The sequence below is a fragment of the Alexandromys fortis genome, unplaced genomic scaffold (genome assembly GCF_014885135.2).
Source record: "Alexandromys fortis isolate MF-2015 unplaced genomic scaffold, M_Fortis_MF-2015_v1.1 scaffold_144, whole genome shotgun sequence".
Lineage (NCBI taxonomy): Eukaryota > Metazoa > Chordata > Mammalia > Rodentia > Cricetidae > Alexandromys > Alexandromys fortis.
This window is the reverse complement of record NW_026068021.1, coordinates 1,681,802-1,698,831: the sequence shown is the minus strand read 5'-3', so window position 1 is coordinate 1,698,831 and position 17,030 is coordinate 1,681,802. Positions and strand designations below refer to the sequence as shown.

Sequence of the window (17,030 nt, the reverse complement as noted above, 5' to 3'; positions counted from 1 at the left end):
CCAGACTTAACTTTCCTTCATGCTGTTTTGCATGAGGCTCTGGGTTTGAGTCACCGTAGCGGAGTTATGTCCGCCTACCCACTCGAACCCTCAGATACAGCCTCTTTCGTGTGTCTTCTTTCTTCTGTGCCATTGTCATCTCGAGTGGTTGAAAATGGTTTTCTTTGCACAGCTGAAATCTAGCTGTTGTTGGTCTTTGTGTTTTTAGTTTCAGATCCTCAAATAAGGATTGACTGAAAGCTTTGGTCCTGAGCCCAGGTTTTGTGAAATGATTGTTTTTTTTTTGTTGTTTTGTTTTGTTTTGTTTTGTTTTGTTTTTGTTTTGTCTTGGTATGTGTGTGTGCGACAGGATCTTGCTGTATAGTCAAGGCTGACCTAGGACTTGCATTCCATCTGCTTCAACCTCCCGAGTTGGGATAACCCACAAGCACTACTGTACTACTGTGCCAGGGTCAGGCTTGTATTTTCATTATTATCTCAAGGGAGAATAAAACATCTCATGTATTGCAAAAGTAAGATTGTATGGAAGAAACTAGAATGATGACCATAGAAAATTGAGAAACGGCAACTGTAGAGGTGGAGGGGGGATAGCAGATTTGGCCTAAATACTAGAGATATGAGTATAGTTTAGGATTTAGGGGGCACAAAGTAGAGTTGGGTAGTACATTGGAGTATGAATGAGGAAGTGTCACAGGTCACATTCAGGCCTCTTAGGAAGATCAGTTGGTGAACATGGTTGTCCCTGAGCTTGGACCCTTGGGCAGTGTGGTCATGATCCAGGTTTTGAACACATTAGTGTGAGGTTCCCTGAATGTTCAGAAACTGAGCTCAGAATTAGCGGAGTAACCTAAACTTTGGGTATAGCTATTCGTGGAGACACTAGCTTATTGCTTAGGAGAACGGCCTTGGCAGAAACAAAAGCTGACTCAGCTACTTGGGTGGGCTATTTAGTCTTGTGTGTGTGTGTGTTTACTAGTTGGAGTTTATATTGCTGTGACAAAACACCATGACCAAAAGCATCCAAGAACATCAGCCCAGGGGTGGCACCACCCACAAAGGACTGGGCCCTCCCACATCAATCACTAACTAAGAAAATGTCCTACAGGCTTCCTACAGTCTGATCTTAGGGAAGCATTTTCTCACTTGAAGTTCCCTCCTCCCAGGTGGCTATTTTGTGTCAAGTTCACATAAAACTAGCCAGCACAATGTGTTTACTTGTGTACCTGTCCCTGTGTATGCACACATGCTTGTGGAAGCCAGAAGTCAACGTTGAGTGTCTTCCTCAATCACTTTCCATGTTAATTTTTTGAAATGGTCACTCACTGAACCAACTGGAGTTTACCATCCGACTGTGCTGATTAGCTAGTGAGGGGATCCACTTCCCCAGAACTAGCATCATAGCTGCATGCTACCGTACTTAGCTTTTTGTATAGGTTCAGGGAGTACAAACTTAGCCCCTCGTGTTTGCGCAGGAAATACTTTGCCAACTGAGCCATCTCCAAGCCCTTAATCATCTTTAAATCTTGTTTTGTTGCCTTGAAGGATTGTTAATTTTACCCTTTTCATATAGCTGTTGTGAGGATCGGTTGATATGGTTACAAAGAAGGTGTTAAGGTCTTACTGAGTACATAGCATTCAGTCAGTAAGTGTTGCTTTGTTGGCATTGTTATTGCTATTTACACTTCAGTAGACAGGAATCACACTTTATTCACTCCCTGGCTCCATAGTATTGGGGATTAATGAGTTTCTGCTTACAGAGTGGCACTGTGAACAATTGGAATGACTAAAGAGCCATTATACTAATAGTAGCTTTGCTGTGGTTTACTAGATAAATTGCAAGGAGAAAGAGTGTGGTGATGGGAACTGATGTGATAATATAGAAATAATAAACTGTTGGCATGGTAGTGGTACTATCATAGAACATCCTGAATGGTGTTATGGTGGAGATGTGACTGATAAGGACACCAAGAAATGGCTCCTGGCTTTGTTGATTTGATGTGGATTGGGGATCTTTCTTTAGGATAGTATTGTTGGGTTCTAACAGCACAAAGCTGATCACGGAATGAATATGCTAGGACCAAGTGGAGTTGAGAGTTTGTTCTCTTACTGCGGAAAATCCTCAAGAAAAACTGTAGGGTGTTTGGAATGCACAGTGAGGAGATGACCCTAAAACACCTTGGTAATACATATTTTTTCTAAGTTTGAAATATGTTCACTGTGCCCCTCATCAGCTGCAGCACTCAGGAGAGTGGCTGCTACAGCTCACCTGGGCAGTACAGTAGATAGGTAAGAGAGAACTGACCCTGAGGACGTGAAAGCCTGATAACTGGCCCTGACCTTTGCCCATTGCTGCAAGGAGTGAATTAGCCGGGGCAATGGGGGAGAGCTCACTCTGGTGGCAAAGACAGGGGAGAGCTGTAAGGCTGATCACCCCATCTGTGATCTTCTGGAGCACCGGTGTGTGTGTGTGTGTGTGTGTGTGTGTGTGTGTGTGTGTGTGTGTGTGTGTATTTTGGTACTGTGGACTCAGGACTGCTGGATCTCTATGGCACAGGGCTACAACAGGATGTCCAGGAAGAGTCCCAGTGAGGACCCAGTGTCGATGGTGCAGAAGAGACTAGGGGTCTTGAACTAGACCAGTGAGTCTTTGCAATGAACTATTGCATGTAAAGATGTATGGATAAAGGGGTCGACTTATGACTCCCTGTGTCACTCCACAGTTTCCATGATGAGATTTTTCCATTTTTTCTCTTCCCTTTTTCTTTCTCTTAAATTTTATTTTGTTTTATTTTAGGTGGGGGCATGTGGGTGGGTAGGCATGATGTGAAAGATGCAAAGACTAAATAAAAAGAAAGTTAAAAATATTTATTCTGGGAATAAAATGTGGGTTGTTGTCATGGCTAAATGAGAAGTATTATCACAATTTTGTTATGTTACTTCAGTTTTATATTTCTTACATACCAATGCTTGCAGAGACATTACTACCAAAGCTGGCATAGGGAGCTTAAATCTCTACGCTGCTGTAAATACAGAGAAGCTGTGGGCAAAATATAACAAAAACAATCAAACACAATCTTGGCTTGTACTAGGTCTGTACTGGGGACTTGTCTGTAACCTCAAACCTGAGACAGTACCCAAGGGCAGTAGTGGAAGTGATGGGTATTTTGTAAGAGAGCAAAAGACTTGGCCTGACATTTTTATAATGCTGGAAAATGGAGTTGAGGCATTAAATCTTAAAGGGTTATGATATCTATTAAGAGAATGAAAAAAAATCTACCTTTTAGTTTGGGAAAGTACACAGAAACTTGCTGTTTTCTGGGGGTTGTGACAATTAGGAGAAAAAGACATCTCAAAACCTGAAACTCACAGTTGGGATGTGCATATGTCAAATTTAGCATTTTTTTTTACAGCGCAATTTGTATAACAAGAAATTAACACAACGTATGGTTCAGAACTATGGAAAATAATTGAGTGCTCCAAAGCGAGAAACAGTCTTGTAGAGCAAATGAAAAGCCATGGCTCTTGCAGAAGAAAGCTCATGCTATAGATGCGCTTGCAGTACAGGCATGTCCCAGACTCACGTGGAAAGGGGTCATTGTGAAGGAGAGCTGGCAGATGTTACAAATAGAAGAGGGCGTGTCAGGAGGTAGGGATGGTAGGGCCTCTGAAAGAGATGATTTAATTTGAATTTACTAGAGATTAAAACGGACCACAGTGAAAGAACAGATTAGAAAGTGAAGAACAGATTTGGGAAAGAACCAAGTAGGACTTCTATAAATGAAAATTATGGTCATTAAATTTTCAAAAGTAACCTCAATGGGTAGGTTATACAGCCAAGTAGATATATTTGAAGAGAAAACTATTGATTTTTTTAAAGGAGATTTGAGGAAATTGGTTGGAATACAGTACTGAGGGATAGAGAGATAGAGAATGAGTGGTAAAGATTCATGAACTTTAGAATGAGAACTTCCAATATCGCCTCCCATGAGTGTTCAGAAAGAGAGCAGAAGATACTGCTGGAAGATACAATGGGCAGGATTTTAAAAATTATTATTGTTATTATATATGATGTATGTGGGTGGGTGTATACAGACCACAGCACGTGTGTAGACTAGAGGACAACTTTTCTGTCTTTCTACCATTATTTGGGTTCTGGGATTTAACCCAGGTCATCAGGCTTGCACAGTAAGTGCCTTTTCTTGCTGAGCCATCTTACCAGGCTCCTAGAAAATTTTTATGAGTTCCTAGATTCCAGAAGCACATTGGGCCCCAAGAAAGATAAAAACAACTTCATAGATAGATACACTTTAGATGAAATACTAGAAAAGAAAACAACCAATCTCAGGTAAGCAGATGCTTAAAATGGCAGGTATTTATCATAGAACATGATGAAATATCTTCAAAGTGTTGAGGGAGAAAAACAACTGACCTAGGGATATGTATCCATAAAAAAAATTCAAGTGTAAGAGTGAAACAAAGGCAAAGTAGATAACTCATAGAGTATTTAGAGGAACTACTAAAAGTTGTATTTCATGAAGAAAGAACTTGAAATCAGGGGCATGAGCTCCAAGTAGCTAAATGATAAGAAACTATGTATCCACACCAACCTTAAGTTAATTCGGTCACCTTGTGGTTTACAAGAGTGAGTACCTTAGTTAATGAGTATCAATGTTAATGAGTGCCACTGTTAATGGGGAGCCAAATCCAAATCCATGGAGTCTGTGAACCACAACCATAGATGAAAAGTTGTGGATTTACCAAACATTCACACATATTTTCCCCCTTATTTCTTAAACAATTTAATATTAATACCTTGTTACATTGTACTTATACTGTATTAGGTCTCATAAGAAATATGATTTTTAAGTCTTTTAAAAGAGGCACATAAGCTGTATGCAGTACATTATTTTCTCTAAGGGCCTGGAGTATCTGTAGATTTTGATATCTGGTGGTGAGTGGGGGTAATTCTAGTACCGATCACCTTGGATACTGAAGGATGACTGTATTAGCATTTCTACTCCTAAAGTATAAAATGACTGAGTGTGAGGGGTAGTGGAACTGGATGGGCAGGTAGAGTCATAGAGATGTTGGTTAAAGGATATACAGTTTTAGCTGGAAGGAGTAATGCTTTAAAGAGACACATAGCTAGCAACTGTGTTGCAGTGCAGTAACTATAGCTTGCAACACTGTTATATGTGGTGATTCTGGCAAGCAACAATATACTTTATCCTTTAAAATTCAATAGCAGATTATATTTTCACCAGGTAAAAGTATGAAAAATGCATATGGTAATTAACTAAATTTTTCTCATTTTATACTGTATCCTTTCAAACTACATTATATACAGCAAATGATACAGTTGACCCTTAATGTTTTGAGCAGATGCTTACAACTCTTGAGCTCATCACAGTAGAAATAGAAATTCCCCAGTTCAGTTTATGTAGTCAGTTTCTTTCTTTTTTTAAAAAGCTATATTCCCAGGCCTTTTCTTTACTTTTAATTTTTAGGTGTGGTCTAAGTTTCCCAGACTGACTTGAACTTGCCCTGTAGCACAGGCAGGTTTCTCTTGCCTCAGTCTCCAGCAGCTAGAATTGCAGGTATGTGCCACCAGAGCTGGCAACTATACATAATTTGCTTAAATTAAACTGCAATTTAATAACTGTGAGTAGAAGCTAATTCAGATGTTAATTGCACTATGAGAAAGATAATATGAGATGATGAAGTTTTTTTTTTTTTTCTGTCATGGTGCAGATGGTTTAGTGGGCATGTATGTGGTACACTGGAAGGCTTGTATGATGCATGGAATCAGGGAGGTCAAGGCTTTCACAGGGCAACTAGTGGAACCTTAGCATTCAGAGTATCACTTGGAAGTAGGAATGTGATGGACCAGCTAGAAAAAGAGGGTTGTCCTTCGCAGCATCCTCTACAGATTTCTCACCAATTCCTAACTTTGAGCTTTGTTGAAATCTAGTATAACGTGTTGGACACCATGGATGGTCTGCAGCTTTGACTCTGAATCAAGATTGTGAGACAATGCACAAATAGTTTATAGCAAGTCCTAGATAATTTTCGAGATAGGGTCTCACTATTAATTCAAGCTGGCCTTGAGCTCTAGATTTTCCTTCCTCAGGCTTGTGCCACTATGCTTAGCTCCTTTATAGTAATTTTCAAGTTATAATTTATGCTGGTTTGCATGTGTATGTGTGTGCACATGTGTATGTATGCATGTTCACATGTATATGTGTGTCTGGGGACCAAAGGTTGATGTTGGTGGTCTTCCTTGATTGCTATCCCCATTTACCATCCAGGGTCTCCTGCTGAATGCAGGAGCTAGTACAGCAGCCAGTGTGCCCCCAGGATCTGTCTGGGAGTGCTGGGATTGTAGGTAGACTTGGCTTTTATGTTGTTGATGGGAACCCAAACTCCAGTCTTCACACTTACAGTACATGCTTTATCTATTGAGCCTTCTCATCTCTTCCGTCTCTTGAGTTTATTTTTTAACTCTATTTTTCATTGTATGTTGCTATTTCTTGGGTTTACAGGTGACTCACACATGAGATACTACTGGCAACCCTTCATCCCTTTAAAGCAAAATTTCCCATGGTCTCTGGATTATGTCACATACCAGTTAGAGAGGTTATTTGGAGAGTGCTAGTCTACCCTGACTTCTTTCCCTCCTGATGGGAAGAAACTGGTTTGGCTAGAATCCTCTGTTCCTGCTGTGTCCACAGCAGGTCACCCTGACCAGGATAATGAGGTTTTACATTTTCCTGACTTCTTTCACAGTGACTCTTTTTTTTTATTTTTACTTAAAAATTTCCACCTCCTCCCATTTGCTTTTCCCTCCCTCCCCCACTTCCTCCCTCTCCAGTTCAAAGAGCAATCAGGGTTCCCTGCCCTGTGGGAAGTCCAAGGTCCTCCCCCCTCCATCCAGGTCTAGGAAGGTGAGCATCCAAACAGAGTAGGCTCCCACAAAGCCAGTACATGCAGTAGGATCGAAACCCAGTGTCATTGTCCTTGGCTTCTCAGTCAGCCCTCCTTACCTGACACGTTCAGAGAGTCCGGTTTGATCATATGCTTCATCAGTCCCAGTCCAGCTTGCTTTGGTGAGTTCCCATTAGATCAGCCCCACCATCTCAGTGGGTGGGTGCACCCCTTGTGGTCCTGACTTCCTTGCTCATGTTCTCCCTCCTTCTGCTCATTTGGACCTTAGGAGCTCAGTCCAGTGCTCCAGTGTGGGTCTCTGTCTCTAGCTTCATCCATTGCCAGATGAAGGTTCTATGGTGCTATGCAAGGTATTCATCAGTATGGCTATAGGATAGGGCCAGTTCAGGCTCCCTTTCCTCAGCTGCCCAAGGATTTAGCTGGGAACCACAGTGACTCTTAAAACACTTAAGAAGACTATATTTTGTGTTGGTATCTAAAAGGACAGAACATATAGAAATGATTCTAATAGGTGAGAAGACAGTCCAAAACACTTGAGAAAGGAAATTATGGAATACTTTATGCAATATAACATGCAATATATTAATATGCTTTTGTAACATGTGGGTCTGCTTGTTGGAGTTTCTGTCCTGCCCAGTTCCCACAGTCGTTAGGTCCCAAAGAATCACACAGAAGGTCTACATAAGTTATAAACTGATTGGTCCATTAGCTCAGGCTTCTTATTAACTCCTGTAACTTATATTAATCCATTAATCTTACCTATGTTAGCCACATGGCTTGGTACCTTTTTTGGTGGGGCAGGTCACATCTTCCTTCTTGTGTGTCTGGGCAGGACTTTGGGAAGAGCTTCCTTCTTCCCAGAATACTCCTGTTCTCATTGCCCCGCCTCTACTTCCTGTCTGGTTATCCCGCCTATACTTCCTGCCTGGTCCTGGCCAATAAGTATTTATTGAAAACATAATTGAAAGAATATAGACAATTCTCCCACATGCTTTATTTAATATTCTTAATGCTTTGGACATTGTCCCTTTTCTGTATCTTGTATCTCTCTCTTTCTGTATGTATATACCTGTAACATATATGGGGATGTGGATGCATACTTGTGCATATGTGTCTACCTGTGGAGGAGGGCAGAGACAAACCATGAGGCACCTTGAAACCTTGAATTCCCCCTGCCTCCTTTTGTTTTTGAGGCAGGATCTCCCATTGGCCCGGAACTTGCCTAGTAGGCTAGGCTGCCTTGCTAGCTAGACCCAGGGATGGTATAGAGATCAGAGAGCAACCTCAGTGTTGGTCCTTACCTTCTACCTTGTTTGAGACAGACTGTCTTATGTTCATCAGTATATATGATACGTAATCTGATGAAAAGTCAGCTGCTCTAAGTTTTGTGTTGTGCTGGCCCCTGGGATTTACCTGAGCCTCCTCCGAACACAAGTTTCTCTCTTCCCTCTCTTGGAAAAGTAGAGTGAGGTGGCTTATGTCCTACTACTGTTCTCTGCTTTCTGTTTTTCTGTATTGAACTTAGATCACTTCTGAAATAAGAATATCACATATAATAGAAAACATAAAGGTTAGAAAAGCAATGAGAAGGTAACACTAGTGGAAAGTGGCCTAGAAGTCACTAATTTATAAAATGATGTACTATGATTGAACGAATGGACCAGCCTGCTTATGCTGTTTGTCTCTGCATTTCTAATAGTTTGTGTTTTAAACAGAATCATTTAAAACTTTTAAATTGCAAAAAGCAATTAGAAATATTTACCATAATGTGAATCTGTGGGTTTTGGGAAGAATGTGGTTTACTCACTGAGAATGGATGAATGGGAAACTGGGATGTGGGTATTTAAAAAAAAAATTCCACTATTTGAGAGCCCTTAACTAGCCGTTTTTGGCTTTATTTTGTTCTTCTGCTTGAAAAAGGCTCACACTGTCTTGACGGGCTCTTTGGCAGAACAACAACAGCAAAAAACTCCTTTGAAAGATGGATTGATAAACACATTTGTACCATTGATTTCTGGTTAGGCCTGTGTAATCTTTTTGATTCTAGTGTCAAATTCTCCCAATAACAACACTGATATTGAACCCATTCAGTACATTCAAGTTTTTACAGGAATATGCACAAAAATTTGAAATATTATTGTGCATGAAAAAGGAGTGAACTTAAATCTGAATATGTGTACGTATAGTACTCAAAAATCGAAGTATAACAAATGTAAATTAGAGCTTCAGGTGTGAGTGCTGTATAGGTGACAATTTGATGGCCTTGGGTTCACAAAAGTGAATCTATCTATCATCTATCTATCTGTCTGTCCTATCTATCTATCTATCTATCTATCTATCTATCTATCTATCTATCTATCTATCTATCTATCTATCTATCTATCTATCTATCTATCTTTTATCTATTTATTTTTGAGAACTGTGCTGGTAAGAGTGAAGATACCCCAGCCATTTCTTTGTCCTGGCATTTCTTAGCTTGTTCTTATAGAACCATGCAGATCCCTGAAACCTGGTGCTTTTTTTTCTCCCCTTGTCTATTTGTTTTCCAGTGTTTCCCTCTTTTTGCTTAAATGTGCCAGACTTGCTCCTTTTTTTTGAGCAAATGATGTTCAAACCCTTTACAGAGGGAGGTGCTTCCTGAGCATAGCAACAACAGCTGGGTGGTGGTAGCACCTCTTTAATTCCAGCACTCCATATTTAGAGACAGGCAGATCTCTATGGGTTCCAGGCCAGCCTGGTAAGAGCTACACACAGAGAAACCCTGTCTCAAAAGAAAAACAAAATCAAACCAAAGAACAACACCAACCCCCCAAGCCCACCAACACAAACCAAACAAACAAAAATGTCTTGAGGAATGACCCTGAAGCTGAGCTCTGATCTCCACATGTACACGCACACATACTATCAGTAGTTCTAAGCCGTCTGATGATGTGTCTTGTCATTGTGACCTATCATTGCTCCTGCCATTTATGATCTGTGTGACCTTGGGTGAGCACTGTAACTTGCTTTTAGAAGGTCATTTAAAAAAAAAAAGTTAATCTCTCCCGAGGTTTTGGTAAGGATTAGAAGAGATAATGCATGTAAAGCACTTAGTGTGGTGTCCTGCTTAATAAATCACCGTGATTATTGTGCTCATCCATTTATCAGATCAAATGAGTCCCTAATGTGTTTCTCCTTCCTCAACTGAAATGAAGTGCACAGCAGGTGTGTGCGTTGCCTGTCACCTGTTTTGTCACCCTCTTATATACCTTGCCTGCTCCATTGTTTGTGCTAATATTCTCCCCCTCTCCCAACACGTGCTACACATTTTCTCCTCTTGTTGATGGCCTCACTGACCTATCGTATCCCCCTTGCTGTCTTATTAATCAAGGTATTGTTTGTGGCTTAGTATGGAAACTCAGCAGAGCAGGAATGTTTCTGTAGCTGGTCCTCCAGAGTCAGTTAATATTGCAGCCAAATTTAATTTAAGTCACCAGACAGGATGATCCTTCTTGTGATTGTGATTTCAGCAGGGACAGAACTGAAGTCAGGAGCAGATAGCTGGCAGAGAGTGATGAATGTAGCCTGAGATGTCACAGACGTTCCTTACCACTGTGGGCCTGTCTGAGGCCTAAGAAGTCCATTTCCTGGGGGACAGCTAGGAGGGAGAGGGTCTCTGGGTGGGAATGGGGAACAGGACAACCCCCACTGTTAAATTAATGTAAGTGTGAGGACTCTGGCAGTAGGATGGTGTTCTGGATGGTGTGTGTGTGTGTGTGTGTGTGTGTGTGTGTGTGTGTGTGTGAAATACGAGAGTGTGATGTGTAAATGAGAGGGCTGCTCCGATGTTCCTGTGCAAGTGTCTAGCTGTAAGAAGGGCCTACCCTTTCTCCGGGCCACTTGATGGGGGCTTGCAAGGCTGTCATGTTTATTGGGATCAGGACTGGTACACCCAGAATCGTGTTGAGATTGTGAGAGGTAGAATGCCTGGGAGGGTGTCAGTGTGACCCCTCCATACCCTCTGCTGCTGTGGCATGGCCAGACTGGTGTGCACAGCGCAGCAGTACTCCCGGTGAGTGCTAGCACTCTGGCTTCCTGTCTGGTGGGCTCACATCCTGTTGGATACATGCATGTACTGTTTGATGGCCGGGTTTCCCTGTTTGTTGTTGCATGCTGCTCTGATGAGGATGGATCTGTCTCCCTCTCTCAAGGTTATCTAGCTCTGGCCCACCTGCATGTTCCTGCTCTGCTTATTGCTCACTCAGATTCCTTTTCTGGAGCCGCAGTCAGTGAAGGAAGTAGAATGTAGTGTAGTTTGAAACATTTCTGGAATATTTTGTTTGGGGATCTCATGGCTGTTGTAACTGCTTCTTCTTCAATATTAAGGATTTGCTTTCCTCATCCATTGGCCTTTTTTTTTTTTTGTCTTTTTTTTTTCCCTGAAAATTTGAGTACTTAAAATGAGAACTAGACTATATTTTTGTGCTTTTTGAGAGAAAATGAATTTACCTGACTAATAGGATTGCCGAGAACTGGTGTTGATGGCGAGGAGTGGCAGTCAGTTTTCAGTCCTTTGAAAGAGCCTATCCTGGTTAGCTTCCTCCTCCTTTCTGTTTTGATGAGTGAGTTCCAGGGCTGCCTTGTGCATGTATCCCCTTCTTTCCTCCCTCACACTTGGGTACAAGTGTCATCCATCTGTAGATTCAATTCTAGTTTTCAGATCCCTTTCTTCTTTATAGCTACAGCTTCCTTTAATTCTTACTTATACTATGTGTGTGTGTTTGTGTGTGTGCATGCATTTTGAGACGGTCTCACTATGTAGCTGTAGCTAGCCTGGAGCTTGCTATGTAGATCAGCCTTTGTCTCTGAATGCAGGGATTAAAAGAAGGGTGCCACCACTATATTGTGATTTCACCCTGTCCCTTCTTGAGTTCTCAGTTTGTACATACCTTGAACTCTGTGGAGAGTGTTGCTATAAGCAAAATGAAAGTGTGTTTTTATATTATATAGACGAAGAGGTCATGTTACTGTAAATTACTGCTTAGTATTCCAATTTATGCATTTCTGAGTCAAAGTTCATTCTTTCAAAAACTACCTTATTAAATATTGATTTTTCCCTTGGTTCATCTGCAGAAACCCTAAAGATAGAGGAGGCATTTTCACTAGCCTTTGTTCTTCACAAATAAGTCATTAGAAATCAAACCAAATCCAACCATGATGCGAGTTCATGGTCTTTCTAGGTTAGAATCTGGGATCTTATATATTCTAAGCATCTGCTCTGTTTAAGTATTAATTGTGGTTATCCTAGATTAAGTCCTATTTGAAGTATAGAATTTGCTCACTACTCATCTTGTTAAAAAAGGGAATAAGACTTGTCATGTATCTTTTGCTACTTATATAACAAGAGCAAATTTAACGATAGAGCTAAGCTTACCCACAATTAAAAAAATACTGACTTTGGTTCTTAGGAATTAAAGGTGTTAGTATACTGTCAGATAGAAGGTGGCTTTCAGAAAAGTCAGCTGAGAGCAAGCAGTCTTAAACCTTGCTAAACTTGAATGTCACCTGTAGACTCTGACCAACACAGTTAATGGAACTCTTGAAATGTCTGTATTGCATCTTCTGAACTCTGACTTTGTGCCAATGTGGGGATATACTGTAGTCCTCAAATCTTAAGACAGTTTCAGGGCTCATCAACTAAAGGCTCTTGGCATGAAAATTAAGTTTTAACCATGCATGAAAAAATATCTTTTTGAAACTGAAAGTCTTAAAAAGAAAAGAAAACAAAAGCTATAAAAGCCCTCCCAAATTCTTGACACAGATGATAGATACTGTGGTACTTTCTGAATTTGTGGAAGCCTCACAATCAAAGTGAAAATGATTTACAAAGTCCTCTTTGATTTTTCTGGGTCATTTAATTTGAGTTGATTTCTTCAGAATGTACTGAATTTCTTAAGAGTGCGGCACTGATGATACATCCTGGGTGGCTGCTCAGAGTGGAGCTGTGCCACTGCTCTGGAGACTGAACCCAAGGCATGTGATTCAGAACTGTGTAGCTGATACTAGGTCAGTATAATGATTTATATGAAGCTGCCTTTCCCTTCTCCCCCCCACCCCAACAGTTCCAGTTGCATTTTACAGTATCTGAAGTTACTTTGCAAGGAAACATTTTTCATGTTGCAACAAGAGAAAAAAAATGAAACTTAAACCAGAGATTCAGGGGCTGAGGGATGGCTCAGTTTATGAAGTGATTCCTGCATGAGTTTGAGGACTCTGGTTCCATTCTCCAGTACCCACATAAAATCTGAGCAAGGGAGCACATGTATGTAACCCCAGTGTTGGAGAAGCAGGTGGTTGGAGAAGCAGGTGGATCACTAGAGCTTGCTGGCTCTCCAGGCTAGCCAAAATAGGTCCAGTGAGAAACCTTCCCTCAAAAATAAACTGGAGAGTGATTAAGAAACACACCCAATGTGGTCCTCTGTCTTTCACATGCTTATGCATCTACACACACACACACACACACACACACACACACGGAGAGAGAGAGAGAGAGAGAGAGAGAGAGAGAGATATTGAAGTTTAACTCATATAATATAAAATTAACTTTTTGGAATGAACACTTTGGTAGCATTAGATATTCCCTGAGTATTACGCAGTAACCGCTTTTATTCAGCTCCCAAGCCCTCATGCCCATTAGACATTCTTTCCTTATTCTACTTTGTCCAGCTCTTAGCGACCACCAATTGGCATTGTTTGTGTGGAGTTCCCTATTTTGAATAGTTCATGTAAATGAAGCAATTTAATATCAGGCCTTTTTTTTTTGGCTCTTTTCAGTGGGCATCCTGTTTCAGAGGTTTGTCCATATTGTGCATGTCAGTACTTCATTTCTGTTTATGGCTCAGCATTGCATTGTGTAGATGCCCTGCACCTGTTATTGATCTGTTGACGAGCTTTGGCATTGTTTCTGCCCTTTGGTCATTATGAATAATGTTAATGTGCATGCTGATATATTTGCTGGAATATTTGTTTCTTCTTTTTGATAGACTCCTGGGATTGGAATTTGGGGTCATAATTCCATTTTTTAAGTTTAAAAAATATTTTCTGGGAGCTGGAGAGATGGCTCAGCAATTATGAGTGTTTGTTGCTCTTGCAGAGGACCTGGGTTCAGTTCCCAGCACCCACATGGTGGTTCACAATCATCTTTAACTCCAGGTCTAGGGAATCTAATGCCCTTTTCAGCCTTCACATGGCAGTGGTACATGTCGTGTACAGACGTACATGCAAGCAAACATCCATGCACAGAAAATAGAAACAAATACATATTAAAACACAATCTTTTCAGATTATGATGTATGTGCTTGTGTTTGTATGCTCATGTTCATATGTGTGAGTACATGTACTTGCCACAGTATGAGTATGGAGCTCAGAGGACAAGCTTGGGCACCAGTCCTTGCCTTCCATCTTGTTTGAGACAGGGTTTCTGTTGTTTGCAGCTGCATAAATCAGATGAGGTGGTGTGTGAGCTTCCAGGGATTCTTTTGTCTCTCCCTCCCATCTTGCTGTAGGATGCTACTGCTTCTAGTTTCCTGTGACTTTTTGAGATCTGAACCCAGGTCCCTCACACTTGTGGGACAAGTGTTTTATGTATTGAGTCATCTCCCCAGACTATCTTCCAGAGTGACTTGGATAGTCTTATAGTATTACTAGCAACGGACAAGAATTATAGTTTCTCCATATCCTTGACAAAATGTGTTTTCCTTTTTACATTATTCATTCTAGTAGATATGAAGTGGCATCTTACTGTGATTTTGATGCATTTCCACAGTGATTAATGATTTGGAGCGTTTTTATATGATTGTTGACCACTTGGAAGAATGTCTGTTCAACTTATTTGCCTATTTTAAAATTGTGTTGTTTTGTTGGATCACAGGAGTCCTTTATATACTGTGGGTACTAAGCCATTATGTAAATATTTTCTCCTATTCTGCTAGCAATTTCTTGCTTATTCTTTCTGTATTCACTTGCATGCACGGGTGCTTTATTTCCTCCAGTTTTACATAGAAGATAGCATTTATTTTATACACCATCTTTCTGTAATTTTTTTTTCTCCAAAGATAACAGTGCAGTATGGAAATTCCATATTAGCATGTGGAGATTCCTGTTCTTTTTTTCTTCTGCCTCAGTCTCTCTCTTTGCCCATAGTGTTTCACTGAGTGGATGCTCTTGCACTGGCTGCCTCTAGTCTCCTTGTTTCATTGAATTGTCCCACATGCTGGTAGTTTAATGCTGTGCTAGTGCTGCTATAGGATGGGATTATGGAAGAAGTGCTACTGTTGCCTCAAACTCCTGGAGTCTTTTAAACATTGCATCTTCAAAAGATACTCTGTTAGTTTTTTTCTTTACTACTATTACTGCCTTATATAATTTCTTCATTCTTGCAAAGATTGGTCATATAGAGCACAGGTTGCCTCTGATCCTGGCACTCACGTTTTTAAAACCCCAGAGTATGCAATGGCAAATACAAGAGGTATATGCTGCACCCAACACATTATCTCTATACACTGTATTATCTTTAGCTAAAAAGAAAAAAAAAAACCCTAAGCACTGAGGTGGTCTATCATTGTGGGTTAGATTCTTGCTCATAGCAGAACTGAGAAAGATCTGCAGCACACTAGGGGACAGTGGCCCTCTCCTGCCACAGCCTTCTGTGGCTTGCTGTTACCTCTTTCTCACACCATACTTCTGTCTACAGTGGCAATAATTACAAAGAGTGACTTACATAATGTGAACTCCAGTAACTGTTCCTGGCTACTACTTCCTTTTATTCTGTTTTCCTCTTGCCTTTATTTACACACTTCCCCTGCTGGAGTATTAACACAGGTACATTCTCTTTCACAGGTCCCTGGTTCATCTAGGTACAGTATTTACTGCGTTCTAATGCTTCCCGAAACTGTGTCCTAGTACTCAGGAACGTTTCTCTTGCATTGTAAAGATTCACAAATCCTCCTGTATGCACTATGCTTCTTGAGATCAGAGGTTGTCTTTCTTAGAGCCTGCTCTTTCCTGAAAGCTCGATCACTAACATCTGAGTTTAGGTGACTTCATGTTTTGTTTTACGCATATTTCTCCTCTTTGCTTTAAAGTCTTAAGTCTAAGTATTTCCCAGGTTTCATTTCTAACCTTTTCTCCCATGTCATCTCATCTTTGTCAGCTGTCATTCCTTACACAGGCATGGCATCTTTTTGTCCCAGGCTTGAGTCTGATCATTGTACTGTACCTTAGTACCGCCTCTCCACCATCTTGTCTATGATGACTCTTACTGTAGTGCTCCAGGATCTTCATATGCTGAGCTAGTCTCCCGCTTTGCATGGTCCTCCCAGCTTCTCTGGTTCTCCCAGAATGCTAGCTTTCCAGTAGTTCCCCTCCTTCACTCCTTGCTTTCTCCTTGCCAGCCATGTTGTCTTTAACATTTCTTTGAAGGTCATTTAACTCCAAATGCTGCCACTTCATCACACTCTCCCCTCATTCCATCCAGCCAAGGCAAATTCCACCTTGACTGCTTAGTTACTGCTCAGACACCATGGCCTCCTGGCAGCCTTTGCTTGTTTCTATGCTGTCTATAACAAGAGTTGTCTGGCTCCCACACTGCTGGGCTTTTCCCTGATTTTGTACCTTCCTCAACACAGGTTGTGAACTTTAGGAGACAGGATCATGGTGTTCATTGCCATAGTCTCTGAATGTGGCACAGTCCCTAGACTGTTTGTTGAATGTATGCACAAGTATACTATATAATTCTCTTTTTTTTTTGTCACCATTTCTACTGACACTTCTTAAATTTCTATAGTTTGCTGTAAAAGATGGAAAGAATCTTTTATGTGGTTAGTGTTATTGGTCAGTGTTGAGGTAGATTGTAAAAGACTTGCAAGTTCGGGGAGAAACCCATTTCTATGCTCATTCCTATTTCTGGTTATGTTCCCTTCTTAGTGGTTGTAAGGCTGAGGTTGCCATTTCTTCTCTGGCTCTTTAACAGGGACCACCCTGCTTCTTGAGGCCACATGTAGCTCCTCCATCTTCACTGCAGCATTGCAGGGCCAGGTCCTGCTTGT

At 40.9% G+C, this 17,030-nt stretch overlaps 1 protein-coding gene and 1 long non-coding RNA gene across 2 annotated transcripts in view; both read left to right on the top strand.

The window, feature by feature from the left end:
- Sdk1 (sidekick cell adhesion molecule 1) overlaps positions 1-17,030 on the top strand; it is a 961,631-nt gene that overhangs the window by 10,841 nt on the left and 933,760 nt on the right. The window lies entirely within an intron of this gene.
- LOC126514336 (uncharacterized) overlaps positions 11,487-17,030 on the top strand; it is a 34,987-nt gene continuing 29,443 nt past the window's right edge. The window contains exon 1 of the long non-coding RNA XR_007595553.1: positions 11,487-12,990. This is a non-coding gene — a long non-coding RNA (uncharacterized lncRNA). The remainder of the gene's footprint in view (positions 12,991-17,030) is intronic.